At 41.2% G+C, this 22,537-nt stretch overlaps 1 protein-coding gene across 2 annotated transcripts in view; it reads right to left on the bottom strand.

The window, feature by feature from the left end:
* LOC117524148 (ephrin type-A receptor 6-like) overlaps positions 1–22,537 on the bottom strand; it is an 866,515-nt gene that overhangs the window by 652,029 nt on the left and 191,949 nt on the right. The window lies entirely within an intron of this gene.

Here is a 22,537-nt window from a genome sequence, read left to right as displayed (position 1 = left end):
ATCTAAACTTTAAAGTCCATTTCCTGTCCAATTCTTTGAAGATCACTCATCGTGATAAAAAAAAACCCTATATTGTAGTGTATTTTTATTACTGGCATTTATTCTTGTATTATTGGAGTTTATTTTGTTTCGTGTTAAGATTCTTGGGAAAGTTTTAAATAAATAGTTATTATAATTACTATAATTAATAACAAACTTGTGAGTTTTCAGTATATGTATAATTCATACCAGAGTATGAATTGCAGGGTCTCCCAAACTAGTAAAAATACAGTGACTTATACTCTGGAAAATACTGTAAGTTAAAGTAAGTAGCTATCTGGCTTACTATGCTTTAGATTCTTACCTTCAGAGGTCCTGAATAAGACTGTCAAGGATCTATGCATGATTGCTAACAGTTAGTTTCAGTTAGTTTCTAACCTTTGCCTTAAGTTTAATTTTAGCTAATTACAATTAGCCTGCTAAAGCTGATATGTGCCTGACTGAAAAGTAAGTTCTTTCAGTTTCTTCCTTTATTTTTCCTCTCTGAGTTTCCACCGAAGATCCAATATGGACCTGTATGTTGGATTTGAGTTTTACTTGGAGAAAGGCACACAGCCTGTGGTCTTCCAAAGAGGTCTTCCATCCAAGTACTTTTCAGCAACTATTTTGCCTAATTGTTGAAATCTGACAGAATAAGGCATACACAAAGCAGACTAGCTGCTTATTTCCATCCTTTCTACCAGTTTAAATTGCTGGTTGAACATAAAGCATTGAAAACTCACTCCACAGACTGTTATACAGCCTGCCTCCACCGGAAAAAGAAGTTACTTGCATACTTTAAAGTGTATAACTTAGACTTCTTAACTTAGAAGGTAACACATTGTACTGTTACAACAGTGGTTTGCATTGCTGCCTTAAAGTTACAAGGTTCCCTGTATCGACTCCACTGCCTGCAATTTTGCCCCATATATCTGTAGGTTGTGTGAATGCTTGTCTATTTATACATCAGTCTCTGATAGACTCAAGACCCATGCATGGGTTACCTTGACCTATCCCCAGTGTGTACTTCAAGAGGACTCGAGCCCCTGTGGCAATGCACAGAATAAGAGGGATAAGAAAGTGACAGATGGGTTGAATTGAACACCTCGGTACGGTTGTGCACAGTGCTTAAGCATGTGCTGATTCCATCAGCCTGCAGGCGTTTTCGATCTGGTTTGATCACTTAGTTCTCAGCTGTTGACCTGCAGAGATTTGTTGGAATAAAAAAGGCATCAGCACCTTTGGACTCAAAGACTTTCTTTTCATACTGTTGGCCCTGCAGCATATCTGACTTACTGAAAACATTAAAGCAAGACCCATAAAGAAAACAAGATAATACCTTGTCTTGTTTTTGGACATAAATACCAGATGGGGTTGCACAATGGAGACCAGAGTGGTCAGTTTACAAAGGTCAAAAGAGAAATTCACTGAAACAAGTGCATGTATAGGTTTTCAAACTCTAAACAAAATGAGATTTAAGATAAGAGTGTCTCTTTCAAAAGGCATGTTGTGACTTCTGTACCTTTGCAAACATAAAAAGAAGTACAGGCAGACAAAAAGAAAACAATCAAAAGAATGGGGAAACACAATGGATGCAAAACCAAGGGCAGAGTTCCTCATTTCAGAAAGGGCCAAGAGGGTGCAGATTTTCTTTGCAACCACCAACTCTATTCATGACACATACACTCAGGTTATACTCACAAATTATTTGTTGCAAAATTTGCAAACACGTAATAAACAAAAATGTGTAAATACCCACACACAGAGTGATCCAAAATAAGAGCCCCTAAAAATTGTAATAAATTCTGCAATTTGCTGGACTTAACCTTAGTCTCTGTAAGATCATTCCCTAAAGTTTCAGTTATCTTGGTCACTTTGCATAAAAGTCATGTTCTTTAAAAAAAATTATGCTCCAAATGGTACGGTGTGTTGGTGAAATAGGCCTCCAAGCAAAATGTCTTGGTCAAACAAGGAAACAGAAAAGGAATGATCGTACACATACTGAAGTTCAAACTTTGTAGGAGGTATACTAATTTTTATGGGTTCTGTTTTTTTTTTTGTTTTTTTGGGGGGGAGTAACCCTGTATTTATGAGATGGGAAGCTGTGATCATATAACCCCCCCCCCCCACACACACACACACACAAAACCTCATAAAAGGTGGACATTCCTCTTATTATTATGGTTACTGTAACTGTTAATGTTCATCTTAGGAGACTAAATGTGAAAAGCGTGTTGTATGTGGTATGTGGAAATTCATAGGATTATGCACAAAATACTGTGATTCCCTTTCGGCATGATATACAAAACAGTTCATGAGAATCAGATGGTACCCTCTGCTTGAGTACATATCAAAAATGAAATGAAAACAAAACAGCATAAACACTGCAGAATTTTTTTTTAAATAAAAATCAACTTGATGCTTCACTGCTTCAACTCGGGGAGCTTTGGTGGCTGATTTTTAATGTTTTGCACACTCACCTGTTAACTCGCCTGAAAACCTCTCAACTCATTGTCTAAATGGCAGTGTTCTAGGTTCCAATACTCTTGAAGTGGATTACAGATGTCTTTGTGATTTTCATATTATGCCCCAAAACAGAACCATTTGTGGTCAGATTATGTGCCATGTCAATACCAACATGAAGTTGAATGTTCAAAATGCACTTGCAGTGTGCACTTTGGACTATGTGTCATAGATAGTCAACACACGGCCCTGAGAAAATATATTTTCAGTCTTGACTCATGATTTTTTGTAAACATATCTGTGACAAAATTGAATTGAAAAAATGAACTAAAGATTCTCCAATCCCTCATTGCGCCACTGACCCCCTGATAGATCAGCTACCAGCAGTCTGACTATACTGACTTTGTGAGCTATATGAATGTGAGGGAGGACATTACTAAAAAGGGCACTCTATCTACTTTCCCTGAAAAGTCTACCATTACACGAGAGCGAGACAGAGTGAGAGCAAGGTCAGACATAGCCTGTAGCCTTCTCTTCAGTACATTTTTACAATGAACCAAGGTGTGCTACTTTTTGTGGTGGAGGGAATGAGGCCAATATCTAATATATTGGTATCAAATTGAAAACAGCATTCTTCCTTTGCTGCAGAAAAATAGTTCACCTGAATTAAGTTTAAAAAGACACTGCAGATAAAGTGTGGCTTGAGAGAAAGCCAGACTGACAGAGAGAGTTGCTGAATGTGATTTGTCCCAAAGTGGAAAACAATCCAAGATGAGGCAACATAGCTGACTGAATCTTTAACTAAAACAGCATTTTGCAGCTGATCTCAATATTTCTCACATCTATCAGTAAGCTAATAATGTAGCTGAGCCGTATGGTGGCAGCACTTTAAAATAAGTCACTCTGCAGCCTTACATTCCCCGAGGCATCCTCCTGAATGCTGCTAATCCAAACTGTCTTGCAAGCGCTGGAATTCATTTCTTCTTAATTGACCTCAAAATAAAATGGGTATTATGGGGACAAGCACAATTCACCTTTGGCACAAAGTCTGCAGTCCCTGTGAAATGAGCAAGCTGACAAGACCTGAGCCTCTTCATTGTGTGAGCTGTGCTGAATAGTAATTCTAATGTCAAATAACTTTATTCGTTAAGTGGAAAACTTTAAGTGAAGTGCGAATTCGGCATCAGGCTGAACATGCCTAATTGAAAAATGGCTGGAAAATGTAAGTGATTGATTGCAGCCTGAGACCAAAGACGTTATAGCTCATTTCTGTCACATGAAAGAAAGTCAGTCATTTTACTGTCCGCTCACCCAGAGGTGAACTCCTTCTATTAGAACTGTGAAACCTGGAGCCCTATTGAGATCTGCACATTTAACTATAATGGCATAACCTGCTTCACTTGTCTTCTATTCAAATTAAACCTTTGAGCGATCCTTCGTTTGCACCCCTTGGTTGGGTCTTAGGTTGTAAAATAGTTTTTTGAACACTGTTTAAAAGTCAAATGTCTGTCTGTGCGAAACAGCACGTTACGACCCTGCTAAACTAAAATTAATTTGTAATTATTTTACAGTCAGAAACCAATGGGGCAAGCTCCATAATATATATTACTATGACTATAAATCATATGTTATAGTCTCCCTACTCAAATCACAGGAGTAAAGATTTGAGAAGAGACCTATGAGTATGTCTGTGTATTTTCAAAAAATGGTAAGTTCCACCCAAAGATGTTCTAAATAGGGCACCGCAGTCTCGCTTGAACCTTGCGTGATATCATGGGATTTGACCACTTATGAGGACCTCTGCTCCCGTTGTGCAATATATACACAGCATAACCACATGGAAAAATGGTGTACTGTTTGGTTTTTGGCTGCAATCACAGAAGCAGTCATGAAAAGATTTTTTTTTTTTTTAGTTTTTTCAGTTTTTCAGTGGAGAAGGGGTGATGAGGCAAATGGCAGATGGAGTTGGTAAGTGTTAGCCTACACAGCTAACCAGAGTAGCTATGTTTTCTCGCCTGCAAAACCGCCTCGACGTGTTTGTGCTCTGGGTCATAAACAAACCACAACACGTCGACTTTCCCAGTGCATCGTCACTTTTTCTTTGCCTTTTCACTTTGTTTGCATGTCATTTTCCCAAAAACTCAGAGATAAATGGTACATTTTTTTCCCGGAACATTCATACCTACAGTCAGTTTAGAATCACCAATTCACCAAACCTCCAAGTCTTTGGGAGTCAGTGGAAGCCAGAGCACTTGGATGAAATTCACAGAAACACAGGGAAAACATGCAAAGTCCACACGGAAAGAAAGGACCAGGACAGAAAACGAATCCGGGACCACTATTGGCAGCCACAGCGCTGCACAAAATGTTGATTTACAATGATAAAATATTGCTCCATGTAAAGAAACTGAAATGAAGTTTGTTTGATATGATCGGTTAAACCAGCGTATTACAGTGTGAAAACATAAACTTGCTCCAAAATAGTGACCAACACATCCATACATTTGGGTATAAAATACAAAATACCATCTACCAATGCAAGACTTCTACTGCTAAGCACTGGTGAGATACAGTTTTCCAAAATGAGACTTTGTTGTTTGTGTTGATTAAGACATAAATGTGTCAAGATGTCAATCTGAACTTCATACAGCTACGACCTGGTGAAATGTGAGAGAGCTAAAACCCATTAACCCTCATTAGTAGGGGGTTGGGGCCATTTCCTACACTACCCCCAGAACTAAACCAAACAAAAGATAACCCCAAAACACAATCAGGATGTTCCCAAAACTTAAATCTGGCCTGAAGCTAAGCATTCAAAGACATTTTTATTTAAAAAGGCCTTTTAAAATGTTTAAATGTTTAAAATGTTATGATTTTATCTGTGTGGTTATGTTTTATGAATACGAGGTCTGTTAGAAAAGTATCGGACCTTTTTATTTTTTTCACTCAAAGCCTGCTCACAGGCGAATGATGCAACCGACAGGCGTGAAAAAACTCACGCATGCGCACGAAGGTTCAAGCTTGGCTGATGCAATCACACGTGATTCAAATCCATATGGTTTTTGAAAAAAATAAAAAGGTCCGATAATTTTCTAACAGACCTTGTATTTTATTGTTTCAGACTCTGTATATTGCTTGTTTTTAGCCCTTGCTCTGTAGCACTTTGAGATTCTGTGGAATGTAAAGTGCGTTATAAATAAAATGTATATACGAGGTCTATTAGAAAAGTATCCGACCTTATTATTTTTTTCAAAAACCATATGGATTTGAATCACGTGTGATTACATCAGACATGCTTGAACCCTCGTGGGCATGCAAGAGTTTTTTCACGCCTGTTGGTTACGTCATTCGCCTGTGGGCAGTCTTTGAGTGAGGAGTCGCCCACCCTCTCGTCGATTTTTCATTGTTTAGCAATGGCTCAGAGACTGCTGCTTAATAAAAAAAATTTCAAAAGCTGTAAGGCACAACTGAGTGGACACCATTCGATAAATTCAGCTGGTTTTCGGTAAACATTTTAACAGCTGATGAGAGATTTTGGTCTGGTAGTGTCGCTTTAAGGACAGCCCACGGCGCCTCACGGCGATCTGTGCTTCAAGGCGGCAGCGTCTCGCCGTTTCAAGTTCAAAACTTCCACATTTCAGGCTCTGTTGATCCTGGAAGTCGTCAGAGAACAGAGAACTTTCAGAAGAAGTCAGCATGAGGAGTTTATTCGGACATTCCATTATTAACGGACATTTTGTAATGAAAGAACGTGCGGGCAGAGTCATATGTCGGGCCGGACCCGGCCGCGGGGGGTCGCGACAGGAAAAACACCTCTGTTGGAAACCTTAACGGACAAGTTGGAACATGCCCAAGCTGTTAAACAATTTCTCAGTTACTCACTTTTTGAAAGCCATCAAAAGCCACCTGAATTTTACAAATGGTTTTCAACACAGAGGTGTTTTTCCTGTCGCGGCACAGACGGATTTGCGTCATCGTCACGGAAACGACTCGGCGAATTTGCGCGCACGTCTTTCATTACAAAATGTCCTTAAACAGTGGAATGTTCGCATAAAGTCTTCATGCCGGCCTCTTCTGAATCTTCTCTGTTCTCTCACGACATCCTGGGTGAATTAAGCCTTAAATTAGGATGTTTTCAGCTCGAAACAGGCCGACGACAGTGCCTGGAAGCGCTGCGCGACATCCCGCTCCACGGGAAGTCCTTACAGCGACAGAAACACCCCATAATCTCTCATCAGCCGTTAAACTTTTCACCGAAAACCAGCTTAATTTCTCGAATAGTGTCCACTCGGATATTCCTCACAGGTCCAGAAAAAATTTTGATAAAGCAACGCGCATGTAAAACAAAGGAATTCAGCCGAGAGGGCTGGACCACATCTCACTCAAGGCCTGCCCACAGGGAAATGACGTCACCGACACGTGTGAAAAAACCCACGCATGCGCACGAGGGTTCAAGCATGATTGGTGTAATCGCACGTCATTCAAATCCATATAGTTAAAAACAAAAATAAAAGTGTCAGTTTCTTATCTAATACACCTCATGTATATATATATATATATATATATATATATATATATATATATATATATATATATATATATATATATATATATATATATATATATATATATATTTATTTATTTATTTTTTTTTTTTTTTGCCATGAGTGTCAGGATTTGGGTTGTTGTTTTGTATTAGGCATTAGAGTGTTTTCTGATCATGTTCTGTGTGGTGATTTTTCTTGTCTGTCGTTTTTTGCTTGGGGTTTTCTGTCTCTCTTTCTCTTCTCTGTCACTTGGTGCTCAGGGGTGGGTGTGTCCCCCTGTCTTGCCACTCCCACGCCCTCTTTCTCTCACACATGTTCCTCACTGTCTGCTCATCACCTTCCTGTGTTTAAACCTCACCTTGTCCACCTGTTCCCTGCCAGATTGTTCATGATCATGTGTTCATGTGTTTTTGGACCACGCCTCAGCCTGATGTACTTCTTACTGTTGCTTATTCTTTTTGTGTACTGAACCCTGCTTGTTTTACCAGTAAACCTTTTTGAACAATTCCACTCTGTGGCTGAGCCTAGCACTTGTGTCCCGCCATTTCGTGTTACAAACCCTGATAATTACAATACATTAAAATGATGTTGTCGGAGTGTGTGAATCAGTGAATGTGAAGAAATGTTGGAAATCTATGACAAATTTTCAGCATTTACCATTTATTCAAGTATTCTTTACAATTCAGGTCATAGCAGGAGGTCAGAATAGCGTGGTCTTCCTCAAAGCTTATTAGTTAGACAGTGGTCCTTTCCTAATTCCCAGGTTTTTCGTTTACACTTACTGAGACATTGTTAGTTTTTTATGCTTCTACAGTACATCCCTACTTGCATTGTCAAGTGTATATGAAGTGATTTAGAAGAGAGGATTCATCAGGGTCTGGTGAGTGTCATAAAAAATTGATTATGAGGTTTAGAATTTTGGAAATGTTTGAAAAACAAGAGTTTCCAACCTATGATTGCTGTAGTTATTTGACTGGCAGCGAGTCTGGTTTTATGAGTGTAGGAAAAAGTTTGAACTTTTGAACAGTCTGAACACATTTGGATGTTGCATTTAAATTCTGCACATGCCATGACTTTTAATTATCCTTTCCACTCTTGATCATTTGGTCAGCATCTAGCTGAACTATACATTAAATTCTACTTAGTTGCAGAGTAAAGTAACAAAGCAGTGTTGGGATCATTTGGTAATTTGGGGTGTTTTCTGCAATATTGCCCATTTGTTAGTGTGAACAATTTGAACACAGAAACTAAATGACCACTGCAGTTAAAACCAGCAGCTGTTGCATTGGTACCACGAGACAGTATCTCTTATAGTGCAAACTATAAATGTTTAAATCCAAACAAACAGCATTGTTTCCTGCTGGAGACCATTTTCATGGAGCCCAACAGCAATTTTTGGGAGAAATTGCACAGAATGACATGAGACACTGATTGGACATTTGTGTTGTTTGGAGTTTTTGGCAAGGAACTGCATATTGAAGTCAACAGATGTTCACTTTAGTGCATAGGAGACCAAATTTGAAGACACATTTGAAGAGTTAATTTTCAAAAACACAGATGTGCAATTCCTAAAAGAAAAAAAAAGAAAGAAAGCAAAGCCTCTCTACAGATATTTTAAGCAAGAAAAGACTGTGTTTGAATCACTTATAAAAGCTATATACTTATTTTAAAAATAATCCATACACCATTTATAAAATGTTAAACTTTCACCGGTTTTAATGTATAACAGGTGACGGGAAAAGTTACATTTTTTGTGTGGACTCATGAGATTTTCCTGTAAATGAAAGTACAGATAAAACCTTGAAAGGAGAAAAAAAATCTGTAAGGCGGTAACAAAGAAGTAGCTGCTCTCTCGTATAATCTTCACCTACATCTTTGCAGTGTGTTTTAAGATTATATGATGAAAAGCAGGTAGTTCTTTTTTAGTACCTGAGACAGGCTCTTTTTTTTATCCCTCTCCAGTTTTTTTCTTTTACTTTAATTAAAGGGACAAAAATATTTAAGGTACTTACAGTAGCTGCTCTCTATTTTGTACCTTACTTCTTCCTCCTTGCTTCCTTCTCCAACTTAACATTTTTCTTTAAATGTGTTTAAATTTGTTTACATTGAAATTAAAAAAAAAAACTGCTAAAGTTACATTTATATTGAAATCATGTAATTATAAAGTGCCTTTGTTTTTGCACTGTCACAAAATTGAGGCTTATTTAGGTACAGTCTCTACTTTGAGAAGATTGTATTACAAAACTGTTGGTTTGCTCCATGAGATCTTGCAAACAACATGTTCATGCTCAAAGGTTGAAGTTTACCTGAGACCCTGTAAAACATTAGTCTTTCGAGTTGCTCATTTTGGTAAGCCAATTATAAATGCTGTAACTGTAACAAACATTACTGTTTACAACTGATTCAGCAGACTAAGAGTGTTGTCTACTCTGTCCAGCAGATATCCAACAAATGTGAAATATATTTCGATTTCATCTGGAGTTCATCCTAATGGGATCTCTGGTCATTTATGTGTAATAGCTGTGCATGTCAATTTCATTCTGCTTAAATTTTTAATAAATTTTAAGAGATTTTTAAGAAATTTTCATACATTTTTCCCAGGCCACATTAACCACCTCTGACTGGGGGATCCCAAGGCGTTCCCAGGCCAGTGTGGAGATATAATCGCTCCACCTAGTCCTGGGTCTTCTCCGGGGTCTCCTCCTAGCTGGATGTGCCTGGAACACCTCCCTAGGGAGGTGCCCAGGAGGCATCATTACCAAATGTTCGAACCACCTCAGCTGGCTCCTCTCACTGCAACGGAGCAGTGCCTCTACTCCGAGCCCCGCATGAATGACTGAGCTTTTCACTCTGTCTCAAAGGGAGACACGAGCCACCTTCCTGAGGAAAGCCATTTTGGGCACTTATACCTGTGATCTAGTTCTTTCATTCATGACCTAACCTTCATGACCATAGGTGAGTGGAAGAATGAATACTGACCAGTAGATAGAGGGCTTTCAGCTAAACTCCCTGTTCATCACAACAGTACAGCAGAGCAAATCCAATACTGTCCCTGCTGCACCAATACTCCAGCCAATCTCACGCTCCATTGTCCCCCCACTCATGAACAAGAATCCAAGGTGCTTGAACTCCTTCACTTGGAGCAAGACCTCATTCCCTACCCAGAGTAAGCAGTCCATTGGTTTCCTGCTGAGAACCATGGCCTCAGATGTACTGATCCTCATCCCAGCCACTCCGCACTCAACTGCAAACTGACCCAGTGAGTGCTGAAGGCCACAGCCTAACAGGACCACATCATCTTGCTAAAATCCAAAATTGTTTGGAGACAAAAGTTAATTTTTATCATATTGTTGATATAAAATAGTGAATCTTGAAAACTAAAGCATAAAACTAAAGTGCCATAGATGAAAATTATTATTAAACAAAAAGAATGAGCCACAAAGGAGTTTTAAACCCCACCATATGTGATGACTATTCACTCATGGTGTCACATATTGTTCCTTTATTTAGATATAAACAAAATGTTAACAAACTTGAATAATCTTGAGCAGCTTCACCACAAAAAACAAAAAATAGAATCAAACTTTCCAATTTGCAGTATAAGTACATAGTTATTCATTGTTACAGTTGTCCCAGCATCATTTCTTCTCCCCTGATATCACTGCGCTGCAGTCTTTCCTCCTGGCTCGTTCCTCAGCATCCTTCTCCCTATATAACTTGGGTCCCTCCTCTGCACATGTCCAAACTATCTCAATTGGGGCAGCATGGTGGCTTAGTGGTTATCACTGTTGCCTCACAGCAAGAAGGTCATGGGATTGATTCCTACCTGTGGTCTTTCTGTGTGGAGTTTACATGTTCTCCCCATGTTTGCGTGGGTTTCCACCGGGTTCTCCGATTTCCTCCCAGATTTAAACATACGCAGGTTAGGTGAATTGAAAATGTTATAACTGCCCAGGTCTCCCTTGCAAGAGAGATCTTGATCTCAGTGGGACGTTGGCTCTGTCGATCCCATAAGATCATGGTTTCAAGGCCTGAGGTTGTAAATCAAGTTGTTGAGTTGCAGCACCTGGTGTGGCTGTAAAGGCTGATGCAGGACTGGCACGGTCTGCTACATTTGCTGCAGGTGTAATCTGTTGGCAGGGTGTCTATGGTAGTGGGTGCTGGCTGGAGTCTCTGCTGTCGGCGGAGCCTCCTCTCCCGCCACTGGGCCTCGCTCCTCTATTCCCGCTTCCCTGATGATGGTTCTGATGGTTGTCTGCCAGCCGGCTGTCCGGTCATGTTTGCAAACGTCTTTGAAGCGAAGCACAGGTTGCCCTTTTACTCTGGAGCCTGTGGCCAGCTCACCGTACAGTAGATCCTTTGGGGTGTGGCCGTCCACCATTTGCCTGACATGTTTGAGCCACTGCAGGTGTCTCTGAGTCAGCATGGCAAAATGGGACGTATCTGGTTAAATAAAGGGTAAATGAAAATGACGTGAAAAAGCTTTGTGTCCAAACCATCCCACCTGAGCTGTCCCTCTGATATGTTACTTCCTAATCCTGCCTATTCTTGTCACTCCCAGCGACAATCACAACATGTTCAGCTCTGCCACCTCGGGTTTACACCTTGTGTATAGTTTTTTTCCAGCCGACTGATTCTGCTGTTTTTCTCTCTGTCCGATGTACGGATGACGTCACATAGGATTGCAGGATTGACAGATCCAAAACACAAGGGGACGGACAGATCATGAGATACAAGGCCTGAAGCAGGTGGTGCAAGTTGCTGTCTGTGTTTGAAAGTGACCCTGTCACAGGAACAGATCCACTGACAGCGTGAAGAATGTGGACAACAACTGCCTGTGGTGCTAATGCCTAAGTGGACATCTTATCTTTATATTATTATGTTGTTTGATTTCCTGTTTTCTTTTTCTTCAGCTTTGTAAAATTTTGCAAAGTTGTTAGAATGGCCTAAGTAGTGGGTTACTACCCCTTGCAGTCTGGTCTGTGTGTGTGTGTGTATATATATATATATATATATATATATATATATATATATATATATATATATATACACACACACACACACACACACGTAAAATATGAAACAGCTCAATAACAACAACAAAAAAAGCTTCTCTCTCTCTCGCTCTATGTATATATAGTTTGGAATTCTACATATTTGATTAGATCATGCAAAGTCAAACAAGGAAAAATAAATTCCTTCTTATTAGCCCAGCAGCTTTTTTATGTGGCTCATTATTTCCTGTAGCATGCTGCTGGGCCTGCTTCCACACTATAATGGGGTAATTACACCTTATTTGCATTTTTACAGCATTTCAAGTTTGTGTAAAACCTGGTTTTCACTCTGATTCTCTCTTCTTATCTCCACCTGTTTTTGCTCAGACCCAAACAGAACATCCATACTCCCAAAAAAATGACAATCAGCACCAAAACTAAATACGTAAATAAAGTTATTTTAAAAAAAATTTAAAGTTGTGAAAAATTGGCCTTATTTTTGACTGACTGCAATTTTATTGCGCCTTACCTGTCACACTCTTCAGCTCAAATCAAAAGCAATGTTTCTTTTGCTGAGGTGATGATCATGGGCCATGCAACTATATCATGAAATTAAATCTGAACAAATCTTGACTTAGGATAATAAATGGGACTCTAAATCCCTTTACAGGATATCCTAGAAATGTCTACTGTTACAAACAGATGGATATACGTATGCACGGACAACAAATATACACGCACGTCAAGTATTTGGACGACACCGCCATTTATGTCATTTTGCCTCTGTACACCACCACAGTGGCGTTGGTGTTCCCATTTTTCTTAGGGCTACCACAGGAGGTTTGGTATAGAACCCACATATTGAGCTGGTTTTTCCCAACATAACTACAGCTATATACAGGGAATGGGCCTCGATCAGCCTTGAACAAGCATACTTTCTGTTGCACCACTGTGCTGTTACAGAATAGGAGCTTCTCTGAAAATATAATGATTGGCATATTAACATTTTTAATATTACTATTTAGTTGTATGCTAAAATAAGGAATTGTAAAAAGTAATCTCACTTTAGAACAGAGTAGGGTTTATAATAATAGGAACGTTGTGTTCCACCCCTTATCCCTGTCTGGCATCATGTTTATTAAATGTTTCTGTGTAGGCTCTCAGTTGTCCAGGTAGTTTCCATAGTAGAGAAGCTTGAATCTTCGACTGGACTGGGTTGCTTGACGTGAAGACATTTCGCTTCAAATCGCAGAAGCTTCCTCAGCTAAAATTCTTGCTCTGGTAGTCTGACTTCCGTCTTGACTCTTGTAGAGAAGAATAAAACAGAAGCCAACAAAAGCTGGAGTTTTTAACCTAACCAGACCCCTCCTACTGAGAGGCCAACTGCTACAGGCTAGTGACTAAACAATAGCTCTAATTAGCACCTATTGTACTCTAGGTAGCACCCTCCGAATGACAGGGCAGCTGTCCCTCCTAATGATGGGACGGAAGTCTCTCCTGAAGGCTCCCTTGACGACTCTCCTGATGACGTGAATGACTCATTACCATGAACAAAAGACTGAAACTGCTTTGACCTGAGTACCCCATTGTAAACAGGGGACAAAGCGTGTCTGAGACCTCCTCCCCGGTTAAGGCTGGGTTTCAACTGTTTTACAAAGAATGCTTCCTTGACACCTCTCTCAAACGATTTCTTCTCTTTGGCTAAGATTTTACCTTCCTTGTCCTCAAACGTGTGGTTAGTGTCTTTCAGGTGGAGATGAACTGCAGACTGAGGTCCACTGGCGCCCTCTCTGTGGTGCTGGTATAGCCTTTTGTGTAAAGGTTGCTTAGTCTCACCTATGTAGTGTTCATTACAGTTTTCCTGACATCTGATAGAATACACTACATTGCTCTGTTTGTAACTAGTGATCCCGTCCTTAGGGTGAACTAATTTCTGTCTCAAGGTGTTAACTGGTTTAAAGTAAACTGGGATTTTGTGCTGTCTGAAGATCCTCTGTAGTTTTGCCCCTACTTCTGCTAAATAAGGGAGAGACACTCCTCTTCTTCTTGTCTCCGTCCCCTGTCTATCTGGTCTCTTTGTTTTCTGGGACTTCTGCACTTTGTCCAGGGACCATCATGGGCACCCACATACTGTGAGGGCTTTCCGTACAAGTTGTTGTTCTTTAGCCCTTCCCTCTGCAGTTGTGGGCACCTGTAGGGCTCTGTGTTGAAGAGTCCTGATCACCCAGAGCTTGTGTTCAAGGGGGTGGTTTGAGCCAAAGAGCAGATATTGGTCAGTGTGAGTGGGTTTACAGAAAATCAGCAAAAAAAAAAAAAAAAAAAAAAAAAAAAAAAAATATATATATATATATATATATATATATATATATACACACAAGGTCTATTAGAAAAGTATCCGACCTTATTATTTTAAAAAAAAAACCATATGGATTTGAATCACGTGTGATTGCGTCAGCCAAGCTTGAACCTTCGTGCGCATGCGTGAGTTTTTTCACGCCTGTCGGTTGCGCCATTCGCCTGTGAGAAGGCTTTGAATGAGGACTGGTCCACCCCTCTCGTCGTTTTTTTCATTGTTTAGGAATGGCTCAGAGACTACCACTTTGCTTGATCAAACTTTTTTCAGAAACTGTGAGGGACATCAAAATGGACACCATTCGAGAAATTCAGATGGTTTTTGGTGAAAGTTTTATGACTTCAAAGAGATTACGGACTGTTACTGTCACTTTAAGGATGGCCCAGAGCGACTGGTGGTGCGCCGCGCTCCGAAGCCGCCATCGACAGGCTGAGCGACCATTTCATTTCTAAACGGATGGCTGTATGGATCCGTGACCATCGTGTGCAATTTCTCTGGTTATCACAAGAGCTGGACATCAACCATTTTCCGGCAGATTTTACTTTTAACAAGAGATTTGTCATGGAAAGCCGAGCGGAGGCTTTGCGCGTCACGATGGATTTGCTACTGGAGCGAGACAAAACCACCTCCGTTTTGGTCTCACAGGATGGCTTTGAGATGGCGTTCAGACAGCTGTCGGTGGTTTTTCCATCGAGTGATTATCCGAGAAATTGTGGATGTGCCTGGACATGCCTGAACATGTCCTGTGAGACTTCATCACGGCGTTGCTTTGCGCCATCCGGCACCGCCTCGATGCGCGGAATTCCTCCGCACATCTGTCTTAATGTGCCGAAAAAGTGCTGATGTCCACGTCTTTTCACAATTCCTGTGCTAGGCAGATGACATCCCGGATAAAACACAGCGTCCAGTTTGGAAATGAACGGCACATTCCACTGTTACAGGAGTTTTTGTCATTGAAAGAGGAGCGGAGGCTTTGTGCATATATATATATATATATATAACAAAAATAAAAACAAACACAAACAAATGAGGGTAAAACAGTCACTTAGACACAGACAACATGAGGAACTGTCACCAGGGGGACCCAGAGGACAGGGAACAATACAGAAAAACCCACAGATGCAAAATCAGAGACAGCCACAAGGTGGAGGCAGACAAACAACCCACAAGGAGGATACATGAGACAGAAGGGCCCACAGAAAGTCACGGACAGCAGATAGTGAACACAAGGGAACCCACAGAAACCAGACAGAAGTAAATACATTCCCACAAACAGGACTGAACAATGTACACCCACAACAGGTTCATTACTTTGAAACATAAGGATAAAAAAGGATTCTGCAGTTCATTACAATTTCAGGTGAATTAACAGCATGTGATTAAATAGCACATGTAGTTAGTATGTTTGCTGTCTGAATCCCCAAACCAGTATGATCAAGTTTAACCCTTTGAGACCTTCAGGTATTTTTTTTTTCAGTTTTACCTTACTTTCAGGAATTCCCCTTTAAGATACTTGTTTTTAGTATGCCAGTGTATTGTGTATCAAATCTCAATTTTCAGCATGTTACATGTATTTGTGTAGAATACTGCATGTGGAAATATTTTGGCTCCAAATTTGAGAAAATAAATAAATAAATAAATAAAATAAATGCATTTTTTTTTTTAATTCTTCAAATCTTTTTTGAAAGTACACCATTATTCATGTCGAGGAGCTGTTTTGTTGCTAAAAAAATAGGTTTACCAAAGTCTTAGTAGTGTAATGTATCAAGGAAATTGTAGATCAATGTAAATAAATGAAAAACAAAATCGCTCACAATTTCCAATTCAATGATTTCTGTCTTCACTCCATGTTGAAATGTCCATGAAAATCAATCATTGGAAGAAAAGTGAAAAGTCCCTCACATAACATGCCTTTGCTCTGGTTTAGGGGTAGGGGTCCTTGAAAAACTAGAGCACCTGCACTCATAAAGCACAAACCTCCACCAACAACAGTTTCCAGTTCTACACATTTTTAACTTGGAAAACATTTTCAAGGTCAAAGACCTGTTAGAAGTCACTTTTTGTAAGCTAAAAAATAATACAAAATACAGATACAGATTCTTTATTGTCAGTGTAACCAGTACAATGAAAGGTAAGGCGCGCAAGCCTTTCATTGTAAATAGAAACCTGAGTAAACCGCATGCAGACTTGAAAGGTCTGTAGAAGAAAAAAAAAAAAAAGTTTAACTAACTGAAAGACGTTTGTCCAGAGCGCAGATTAAAAAAGAAAAAAATATAAGAACGTAATTGCAAAAAAGACACTGCATATAACAAAACAGCAAAGTATGTACAAAACTGGATATTTCAGTGGCAGTGGATATTGCTCATAAACAAATATTGCACTCATTTCAAGTGTGGCATGTGACATGGCTATTTGGGTCCATTGGCATTCAAAGCTCAACAGCAGTTGAGTAGAAACTGTTTTTCAATCTATTTGCATTTGTTTTAATTTTAAGTATCTCGGAGTCTTGTTCACGAGTGAGGGACGGATGGAGCGTGAGACCGATAGACGGATCGGTGCAGCATCTGCAGTGATGCGGTCGCTGTATCGGACCGTCATGGTGAAGAGAGAGCTGAGTAGGGGGGGCAAAGCTTTCGATTTACCGATCGATCTACGTTCCAATCCTCACCTATGGTCATGAGATTTGGCTCATGACCGAAAGAACGAGATCGTGAGTACAAGCGGCCGAGATGAGTTTCCTCCGCAGGGTGGCTGGGCGCTCCCTTAGAGATAGGGTGAGGAGCTTGGTCAGTCAGGAGGAGCTCGGAGTCGAGCCACTGCTCCTCCACATCGAAAGGAGTCAGTTGAGGTGGCTCGGGCATCTTTTCCGGATGCCCCCTGGACGCCTCGCTGGAGAGTTGTTACGGGCATGTCCCATTGGGAGGAGGCCCCGGGGAAGACCCAGGACATGCTGGAGGGACTACATCTCTCGAATGGCTTGGGAATGCCGTGGGTTTCCCCCGGAGGAGCTGGGGGAGGTGTGTGTGGATCGGGAGGTCTGGGCTGGTTTGCTTGAGCTGCTGCCCCCGCGACCCGACTCCAGATAAAGCGGAAGAAAATGGATGGTCCTGTACCATCTACCTGAGGGCAGTAGCTCAAAGAGAGAATGGCCAGGGTGGGATGAGTCCTTTAGGATGGTATTGGCTCTCCTGAGACAGTAAGAGCCATGAAAGTCCTCCAGTGTGGGTAGAGGGCACCCAAAGATCCCAGTGCAATTTTGGTAACCCTCTGGAGCTCTTTCCTGTTTGCCCCTGTGCAACTGGCAAACCACGTCCAGAGGCAGTATGTGAGGATGCTCTCCATGGCATAGTGGTCAAAAACATGAGTAATCTCTGGTTTATGTCATTCTTCCTGAGGATTCTCAGAAAGTGAAGTCTTTGCTGTGCCATCTTTACTAAGTGTGTGGTGTTATTTACAATACAGATCAAAAGGGCTTTTCAATGTTAAAATGAAATATCCACTAAATCCGCAATATGGATCAGATAAGTATCAAACTTAGTCTATTCATTCAGAGGGCCAGTCTGCACCTCACTGACACAAATCAGAGACACTGAGGCACTTCTGATTGAGAAATAATGCAAAATGTACACCAAAGGAGCTTTTCAATAATAAATTGAAATATCCACAAATCGGATTAGATCAGGAATAGTGAGTGCCAATCTGCCAGTCATAGAGAGAGAGACCTATATAACCTTCTCTGGGCTGTAAGATTGGCTATGTCGTAAACATTCACCTACAACAGGGTTTGAAACTAGAAATGGCTCTCTGTACTTTCAGGAAATGATCAAATAAAGTTACTGTGACATTTCATTGTTGATTTATTAATGGAAACATGATGGAAAAATAGAGTTGGACATGCCAGCACGTCCACCGTCCTCACAGAGTTGAAATCTATACTGATGCAGTCATCATATTGGATTTGTTTTATTGCCACTATTAAGCTATTAACAAGACTATATATATATATATATATATATATATATATATATATATATATATATATATATATATATATATATATATATATATAAACATATTTAGCATGTCTTCTTTATTTTTTAGTGTTTTGCGAACTTTTACTCCAAGGGATATGTTGACCTTGGAGCCAATTTTTTGACAGACGCATGGTAGGACAGGCATGCACAATACCCCGGTGACTGTTTTGTGCACGCTTGCGTTTGGCGCACAAACACAGTGCAAGCATGTGGAAAGTTGCACACACAGCAGCAGAGCAACAAATTAATAAAACACCACAATTTATGAGACTTAATTCCTGTTATAAAAAGCAGATTTAGCCTCTGCCTAGATGTACACTAGGAAGTAGCTGCAAATGAAATGACGTGAAGTACTGTTCTCCCTTTTATATTTTACATGAATTACCTGATGCGCTCCTCTCATAAAGACATCAGCCAGGCTCTCATCTCATGAAGAGCTGGCTCTTGTGTCATGAACGCGCTGCAAATGTGATGTTTTTAATTATTACAATGTGGGGAAATCCAACAGTGACAGATGCATTGTGGTGATTCTCAGCATGATATGATATTCACCAGCATTGCAGTGCACTGACACAATGGTCAGCTGAAGTGATATGTTTTAATTTATTCCCACATGAAGACAGCAAGCTGACGTCTGTGCTCCACAGTGTAGTTATGTGATGTCATATTCTACCAGGCACTACAGGTATTCCCCAGCTGTGACATGCAAGCACAAATATCTGAACAGCTGCCGGTCGCAAGGGACACACCCCTCTTTGTCTGCAGACTTTGTTGCTGTGTGGAATAAATAAATAAATAAATAAATAAAATAAAAAACACACACCAATTTATAATATTTAATTTATCTTATTGAGTGAACAATAATAGAATGAACCTTCTGTTCCTCTGTATATGACCCATGGTCAGAGATGTACTGTCAGGAGATTACATGAATGAAGCAGTGTATGCTTATCATGTCCACATCTGCTGGCCCGGCTCGCATGTCCAGTGAGCAGCGTGCCAATGGAGAGACACCGCGTCATGTGGACCGTGACATTCAGATCACCAGGTGAGTGTACACATGATCACACGGTCCTTTTCACATGGAGCAGCCTGCGGGGGTGTGCGCTGAGTGGCTGCTCCAGCCCGTGGCAAAAGTGATATATGTTTTTTTGTATTACCATGTGAGAACAGCAGGCACATGCATGCACCTCACGGCATAGAGTTGTTCTTCAGCTGTGGCTCACGGGTCCAGAGATCTCAACAGCTGTTGCTGTCTGGGGCCATACCCACCTGTTCATTCAGCACACAGAACAATGTGTCACTCTGCTTCTGTGTTATGTGAACATTCATTTTAGTTATTAGTTATGTAACTGTGTATGTAGTTATTGTACACAGCAAATTTTGCAGAGTAAAATTTGCTCTGCTGGGATAACATTTGGTCCCAGTCCAAATAGAGTTAAATATACTCTATCACAGTGCTAAGTCAACTCTACCGCAGTGTAAAATCAACTCTTTTTGATGTAGAAACACTTGATTTGACAAGACGGTAGAGCTGATTTCACTCTTTAATAGAATGTAGTATTTTGCTTTGTTTAGACTGGGACCAAATGTGATCCCAGCAGAGTATATTTTACTCAGCAAAATTTACTGTTTATTTATATACCTGTCTTGGCTGTGCTCTCTCTGTTGTTAATGTAACATGTTGTGTGTACTGAGCCATCATTTCCAGTTGTCACTTAGTGGCTGGCCGGAGATCATCTGAGAGGCACCTTGCTGTGCTGTGTGCGCTCAGACATGGCTGGCCAGTCCTCATGGGATCATGTCTGTACATACATATTAGCTTTTCATGCAAGTGTGTTCCCCCGCATGCCACATGTGATGCAGGGGAGGGGAGGCACACACGCACGATACACACACATGCCACATGTGTTGCGAGCAGTGTGACACATACGCACACCACATCTGTTGAGGTCAGAGCCAACATTCTGGCACACCACGTGTTGCTTGGCAATGCCACACTAGTAGGGCACTTAGACACTTTTCACAGATAGCTTGATTGCCTGCTGTCTACTATCATACCAGGAGTGCAAATAGCCACGCCTTTTCTAAGTGCCAGGGGAGCTGTGTTATATGTTTGTGTGTGGCACCTGGAATTTGGCTGACACCTGCCCAGAGAGAGGTCAAATGTGCACTTGCAGGGCATTCGCTGTCTTTTGGCACCTTGTGTGAGTGGATAGTTGTGGCGACAGCTGTACGAGGTGTTTGAGGTGGCTCTGATTTCTCATGAGTGGCATGCAATTCCTCCTTTGTGCACCAGTCAGCTTCAAACGTGTTATGCGTGAAGGGGCCCTAAGAGCTGCTCCATCAACTAGAAGACCTGGGAAGAACACGCAAGGGACAGAGCCAGCAAAATGGGAGTGGAAGTCTTTGTACAAATGCGGACAAACAGCACAGAAGAGGAGAAAGATGAAGGGCAAAGGGAAAGACGCTCACTATATCTTCCAGCAGTGGCTGTGTCTAAAATAGTGCACTTGAAGACTGTGCCTTTTCAGTCATCTCCGGTTCCACCATCCAGTCCAAGAATCAACCAAGAGACCTTCTTCCTTGCCACAGAGGGGTTGCCAACATGATCTATACCATTATGTGCTGTTGCACATCACTAAGCACAGTATGTATGTTTGTGGTGAACCTGCGTATGTAAGGTGCAACTGAGTGTTGCAGTCTTAAGCCCCGTTTACACATAGACGGTAAGAGCTCCCGGAAGTGTCCCAGAAGAGTTTTTGGCCATCTTAAGGATCACACGCCATTGTTAACACCGGTACTAGGGGGTGTGGCTTAGTTCCGGCTTTACCGGGAATCGTTGAAAAAATTATTCAACATGTCGAATAATTCCGTGAGCGCTCCCGGAGAATTCGCGTGACGACGGAGACAACGCGAACAACGACGTTTGATACTTTTTAATCGTCGTTTCATCCTGCCCCTTCATGTAGTGCCACAGTTTACACCGCCGTAATTGGCAGCCGGCGTTGTATCCCTAATCAATGGCGTGTAAAATGACGATAGAGCCCACATCGGCGTCCTCAAAGGCGTTTTATCCGGCGACAGAGGCAGACAAAACGGCGGCGCTAGCAGACAGTACGCCATTCTAAACGCCACCTCCCGATTAATGGCGTTCTAAATGGCCGATAGGCGGCGGTCAATATAAAAACGCTAGCGCGCTGCATGCAGGCCTCTCACTCATGGCCAGCTCCAGATATTTTTGCAGAGAAGCTCCAGTATGCTTCCTAAAAGAAAACTGGCAGCAGCAAGGACTTACCAAGAGGTCTAGTTCAGAAGCAGAGGGTAGCCCTGTGGTGGAGACGGAGCAACACGTTGAGGAGGGGAAAAGGAAGGAGAAGAAAAGGCTGAGTATGATCTCCCTCCCCCTGCAGCGACAGAGGCATGTATTCCTGCTGCTTCAGCCTATTATATTCTGGGGGCGGAGCCTATATGCAAAAGTTCCTGGAGTAACGCAGGATTTGCTTTGATAAATCCAGCGGTACACAGGGCATTATTGGTGGCAGCAGAACACTGCCATTCTCACGCACGTCTTAACCTGCGATTGTAAAGGATAGAACTGGGTATTAACCCCCGTTGCCTGACGTGTGCCAGATGCTACGGCATCAAAACGCCACTTTATTTGGCGGATTTAGCAGCGTTTTATCCGCGTATTTGTGGCTAGTATGGCGGTGAAAACTCCGGCAAAATGCTCCGCCCCTTTCCACCACGAAAACAGCCAGAACTACCATGAACTTCGGTCTACGTACTACCCACCGACAAAACCGTCTATGTGTAAATGGGGCTTTAAAATATCACAAAATCACTAGATGCTAGAAGTGTTAGATTTCAGTAAAGCAGTCACGCTCATGACATCATTAATGCTTGCAAAATATAGCAATGGGTGGTAAGGACAAGAAAGCACAGTGCCACCAACAGTTTTGGGGTGGTAAAATTTTATGTTGAGCAATGGAGCATACAGAGTACAAGGTAATAATAATAATATTAGTAATACTAATACCTTTATTACAAAGGCTGAAGTCCCATTTATATTTTCAGTTGCATCTCATAGGTACTCTGTAATCGTTTTCAGTCTGTGTTAGTTTGTGA

Source organism: Thalassophryne amazonica, chromosome 14 (assembly GCF_902500255.1).
Source record: "Thalassophryne amazonica chromosome 14, fThaAma1.1, whole genome shotgun sequence".
NCBI classification, from domain to species: Eukaryota; Metazoa; Chordata; class Actinopteri; order Batrachoidiformes; family Batrachoididae; genus Thalassophryne; species Thalassophryne amazonica.
Note: the sequence above shows the minus strand (reverse complement) of the source record. Positions and strands in the feature narration are given on the sequence as shown.